Below are 6,344 nucleotides of genomic sequence, written 5' to 3' on the forward strand. Positions count from 1 at the left end.
GCCCCGACAATATCGATGGTCTGGATTTATCATCAGTAGTGTTGTTGACAAAGGAAAGAAGTTTCAGATAAGTTAGTTAATAATGTAGAAAGTAGAAAATGTCCAACGGTAATGGAAACGAGGGCAAACTCAAGGGAGTTAAAAAATTATGAAAGCGTAACCTGTCTATCAAGGGATTTACAGGAAAGGGTGCGTAAGGGGCAGCTTTGTTCACACGCATTGGGATTGAAGCATCACACTAGGGGGTGATTAGTCTGTTTTTTCAAGGAAAATAACTCCAGGGACATTTCATGTTGGTGGCAGCCCCAATGGAGGCAGGTGCTTTCCTAATCATAAGACATTACATCGTTGATCAAACATGCAGATGGATAGATATCTAGGTAACATTTTGTTCATGATTGGTAAAGCAAAAGATCCCCATAACACCAAAAGACAAAATGTAGTATGCAAGCATCGAATCTCAAACAATAATATTTTATATTCTATGGCCATTATAATTTTCAAATATTTTTAAGAAAATCTGTACAGTGGGTAAAACTGCTCATCCAAAATGAAGAAAAATGTAAAATAAAAAGTATATTAGTGGCAAAAACATTATTAGATTACCTTTGGTCAACATGCCATATTTTCTTAGCCGGGTTTATTTGATGATGTGAAGACTTTTGTCTTAGGCATACTATCCACTTTATAGTATGTGAAAGAACTGAAATGAAATTCCAGGGTGTGGTAGAAAAACTGGTTTGTACAGCTACTGATCCTAATGCATATCCTTTTAGAATACATTGTTATAATGGTGATTATTTCCTTCCTTCTCAGCCATTTAAAAAATGTAATCTAATAAATGTATACATGATATAATAATACAAATAAGAATCATTAATAATCAAATAATAATAATTAATAATAAATAATAATCTTAAATAAAGAAATAAAGTACTCAGAAACAGTTAAACAAAAGGAAGCTAGTCATAAACCTATAGACCATAGATCAAAAAGAACATTGTTACTAGACATGCATGTCAAAGACAACTTTATGACTTTTATTATCACACAATCCGTGTACCCTCTCTCCAACAGCACCCTCTCCACGGGAAAAGCCAGTTCGCTTGGACGCATGTTGCTTTCGGGGAACGCAATCAAGTCAGCACTGATGAAGAACACCACTGGCAACCCTGCAGAGATGCTTGGGCTCTGGAACGCCATGCTAGGTATATTTACCTTCACTCTGTTTTCTCACATAACCCTGAGCAGTGCAAAACCACACAAACACACACACACACACACACACACACACACACACACACACACACACACACACACACACACACACACACACACATACATACATAGGGGCACCCATACAAATGTAGAAACCCTAACCTGTACACATTAAAATACACATACAAATACATATACACACACATGCGCACACACATATATGCCTCAAAACCAACATCCTTCATATAGATCACCCATGGTCCTAGTTAAGTCCCCTTTAGAATGGCCAATGTTTCATAACTAGTGTCTCAATGAAAGGGCTTATTTTCTTCAAAGGTGCCCCGTATGGAGAAGTGGTTAAGCCTGAACATCGACAGTGGAGCAACATGGGACACTTCAACAGCCCTCTGTCTGTTCAGGTGGGTGTTATTGATGTACTCATTGGAAGAACAATCCAAACCAGCTCCCATGTTTGAAGCAGACCATTGTGTGTTAGTTGCCCCCATTCCCCTCAGAAAAGCGCAATTTCTTGGTTTTCTTGTGTGGTTTCTTACCAAGTGACCCTCGCCAGAGCGTTCTGGTCCACCTTAGGTTAACCTCGCCGGAACCTAGCCAAAGCCTAACCTTAGCCTAGACACTCGCATGGGTAACGAGTGAAAACAGTGCAACAGTGTGAAAAAAAAAATGGACAGAAAGAGGGAAACAATAGTAATAATAATAATGATAGCATAATAGCTTTTATTAACAAAGCTTTCCTCAGTCAATTGTGATTGACGACATCTGCAAAAGCCCGGCCACTTCGCTTTCAATGTTTGTGTGCCTTATGATCTCAGAGAGAGGGATAGGCTGAAAGAGAGGGGACTTGAGAATTGACCCTTGATCTTTACAACAAGGAATATTGCGTTTAATTCAAAGGATCGCTATTTACATGATCGTGTATACATTGTTGTGGGATTTCCTAAATAATAAGAACAGACTTTGCTAGCCTTTGCAAAGTTTCCGTATTCCATATCCAAACAAGAAAAACAATGTAAGAGAAGAGAAAGAGAAACAGCCTCCTTGCACGTCATTCACCTGGGACCGCACCCACCACAAATCAAACACACATACCAGTTGTACTAATCCAGTTAACTCAAAAGCAATGCACACACGGAAACATGAACAAAAATAAAGGGAAATTACCACAAACTGGACTCCGAACCCCCTTGTTCAGAACACCTCGGACGCCATGCTGGAGTCCATGAGGGAGCTGAGGACGTCCATGTGCACCGTGGGTCTCTCCATGGTCAACTCCTCCTCTGGCCACCCTCTCTACTACGCCCTGGCCACCTTCTGTGGGACCAACAACACTGTCCTGGAAGTCTCCCTTCTCACCCTCAACCAGGTTTGTGTTTGTGTGTGTGTGTATGTGTGTGTGTGTGTGTGTGCAGCGATACACACACACACACAGGCCCTTCTAATAGATATTGTAGGGGCAGTAGGGTCCTCAGGCCATACGATTTACGTTTGTATCCTTTTTATTTGTGCCTCTGCCTTGTAGCTGCTGAAGGACCTGATGAAGAGTGAAGCCAACGTTGTCGTGCCGATTGCAGCACAGGTGGTGGTGATGTTTGACCAGCTCCAAAACCACAGTGCATTGTGGGACAGCCTTTTGGCCTTCCCACAGCTCCTCTCAAGCACCTCTGCGGACCAGGCTCTGGTTGCGGGGGAAAATCTGTTCACCAACTTGCAAGGGTAACCATGTAGCTTTCACCTAACTGACCGTCCCCCGCACACATAGAATGGGGAATGGGAGACTTCTCGGTCTTCTCGGTCACAAATTCATACACATATACGCGCACACACACACGCGCACACACACACACACACACACACACACACACACACACACACACACACACACACACACACACACACACACACACACACACACACACAGTGTTTTGTACAATGGTTATTGTTATGTACTTTGTTGAATTAAGATACTTATTCTTATAATTTCCTGTCTTTTGGGGGACTCCACACAGGGCGTTGCAAGTGTTCCAAGAGTCTTTCCCAGAAGCAGGTGACACGCTCTCGCCATTGCACATCCTTCTGACTGGTGGAATAAACCTCAGCCGCTACGTTCAGAAGTGGCCAGGCAGAGGTAACTATTTGAATCAAAAACATACATCTTGTTTTTTAACCTTTGCCTCTTCTAAGTTGTGGGGTCAATGTAACAACGTAGCACAGCCAATTGCATGCATACTTAGAACTTAAACTTGCACCCATTTCCCATCAGCAGCCTCTAGGTACTTGATTTCTAGCTACAGTTATGGCTGTTTAACTTCAGATACTACAGTTACTCTCTGAGATTTCAAACAAGGGAGAGGTGGGTGGGCGGTAGAATAAAACTATTTCTAGAGAAAAATCCTCTCGATGGATTGACTTGTAGATGGGCATGTATTGTTCCTGAGAACTTTCTTGTTCAGATCTTTTTTTAATGGAGTAAATAGCCGCAGTAATAAAAGTGACGTACTGCAGGTTTAAACGTGAACTTGAAAGACCTAAATGGAAGTACATCAAGATGCACTTTGACCTGACGCGGTTGCACCCTTCTGTTTTTATAACATGTGACTGGTTTTGGCTCTGTCTGCTGTGTACGGTCGCTGACAGAACACAACACATAACTTTGCTTTTATTATCTTCACAGACGTCTACATCTCACTGGGAGATGTTGTCATGTTGCAGAATGACATGCTCAGTGAACTCGCCAAACAAGTTCTGCGGCAGATAAATATACCCCTGGATAAGGTATTGTCCCACATCAGCAGTCAACTGTTTATGTCTATGTTATGGGAAAACACTGACCATCTCAAATTTCCACACACATCCTGACACAATGGTTTTATATTGAACCAGTGTCATGTCTAACATTCATGTTAAAACTGTTGTTGTCAACCATAGGGAGCCAATAATTCTCATGATTCTTCCTACTCCCGGATGATCCTGTCTCTCTTTCTCCCACTAGGCCATTTGCCTGTTGCTTGACCCAGACACGGCGCAATCATACATTTGTCAAAACAGCGGTAACACTACTGGGCTGACCACTGCATGCATGACTGGGATGGTGGACATGTTCCTGGGATGGATTAGTCCAGAAAAAGTGGCCACGCAGGTATAGCTCCAAATCGTACAATAATTGGAAGAAATTGCTTCCAGACAAAAGTGTATTCCTACAGGGGTGTTGATGTCCTGTCGTTCTTTTATCTCTATGTCTCTCTCTGTCTCTCTCCGTCTCTCTCTGTCTGTCTGTCTGTCTGTATATTTTTCTACACCAGTGTTCTGTAGTTCCCAGTAGCAGCTCATGCAGGTCAATAGGTGCTACTTCAAGACGCTGTACGATCTGTTGTATAATCACCCATGTCACTACTGGAGCCAGGACTTTTATTCCCCCTAGGGGAAGGTAATTGTCATTAGCCTCATCTCTCTACTTCAACCCTGATCTCTGGATAATTAATTGTCAGAGCTTGTTAGGCAAGGCAAGGCAAGGCAACTTTATTTATATAGCACTTTTCATACACAAGGCAGACTCAAAGTGCTTCACATATAAATATTGTCATACAATAAAATAAAATAAAAATAATAATAATAGATAAGTAAAAAAGTAAAATAGTTAGCAAACAACCTGCTACACTTGTGTGTTATTACCTCCTGGAATGCTGATCATGTGAATGTGTCATGCTTGGCAGACAAGCCAGGAAATAAATAAGACAAATAAGATAAGGAAATCTCAAGACAGGAAGATTTTCTTTTGAACTTAACTTGAAATATGACTATTATTATGATTGTTTAACTTCCTTACAATTGTCTAGAACAATATTATTTGTATTTCCATTATCAGCATTATTAATTGATCACTATTAACATGAATGTGATTTATAACTAATACATGCCATTCTCTTCTCCTCTCTGCTATTTCCTCTGATGTGCCCCCCAGGTCCTACTGATGTGGAGTAAGGAAGTGGCCACTGGAGACCTGGCCTTTGTGAAGGGCTTGCTGCATAGTGTGATAGGAGGTGCCATGGAAAGTCCCCAAGACACCAGGAGGAGCCGTCGCAGCGTGGATACAGATGGGCCACAGAACCTGGAAGAGGATCTGTATGATGAAAACAAGCTATATACACACACACATATATATATATATATATATATATATATATATACAATAACTACATTTGCACATCAATAAACATAATTTATGCATATTGTAAATGCTGCTAACTCACTAATTCTGCTAACTCATTACTATTTATAATTGTATTAGAATAATTATCACTATATTATTATTAGGATTTGACTCATTGTATTCTATTATTATTTTGCTAATCCTTGTTTTTACTTTATTTGATTAAAAAACAAAAGTTTTTTTGCCAGAAATGGCAAGGTGATGGTCATAAAGTATGGCATGGCCGGTGAGAAAACATTTGATAACATGCACCAAACGAACACCTTCTTCACATGTGTTTGTAGATTTGTGAACGTGGGTCATGTGGTGCTGGAGGTTCTGAAGGTCATCCCAGATGTCGACTTTGTCGTGCAGCGCATCCTGAGGACCGGATTGTTTTCAATGCACACTGTCAACCTGGCCATCAGCACCATAGAGAGTAAGTAGCCGGTTATATGACTCACAGCTCATCAAGTAAAAAACCTCTTCTCCCTCACAATTGCAGTTCACCTTCCTACCACAAGACCACAGGAAGTTAAACAAACACTTGAATACAAGACATTTAAATAAATACAGTTGCTTTGAGTAACTAGCCATTACTAGTGCTTAATTATACATGGTAAAACTACATTCTCCCACTGCAAACATTTTGGGTGGTTACGTCATTAAATATCTTAAAGCCAAAAGCCATTCACAAATTGTTGATTTGTATGGTTTTGATGTCCAATGTCCTCCTAGCTATAGTTTTATCCCGTTAGGTGCATATAGCTCGTGTATGGTGGTGCATTATAGCTGCCTGACAACTTCCCTCTGGTTCTGCAGAGGTGATTTTGTGCGTTAGTACAGATGTTCATCAATTCCAAAACACCTACATGATGCTGATGACTGACCAGCCAGGGGCGGGTGCTTGGATCGACCA

The sequence above is a fragment of the Micromesistius poutassou genome (assembly GCF_964030765.1).
Source record: "Micromesistius poutassou genome assembly, contig: SCAFFOLD_3353, whole genome shotgun sequence".
Classification (NCBI taxonomy): domain Eukaryota; kingdom Metazoa; phylum Chordata; class Actinopteri; order Gadiformes; family Gadidae; genus Micromesistius; species Micromesistius poutassou.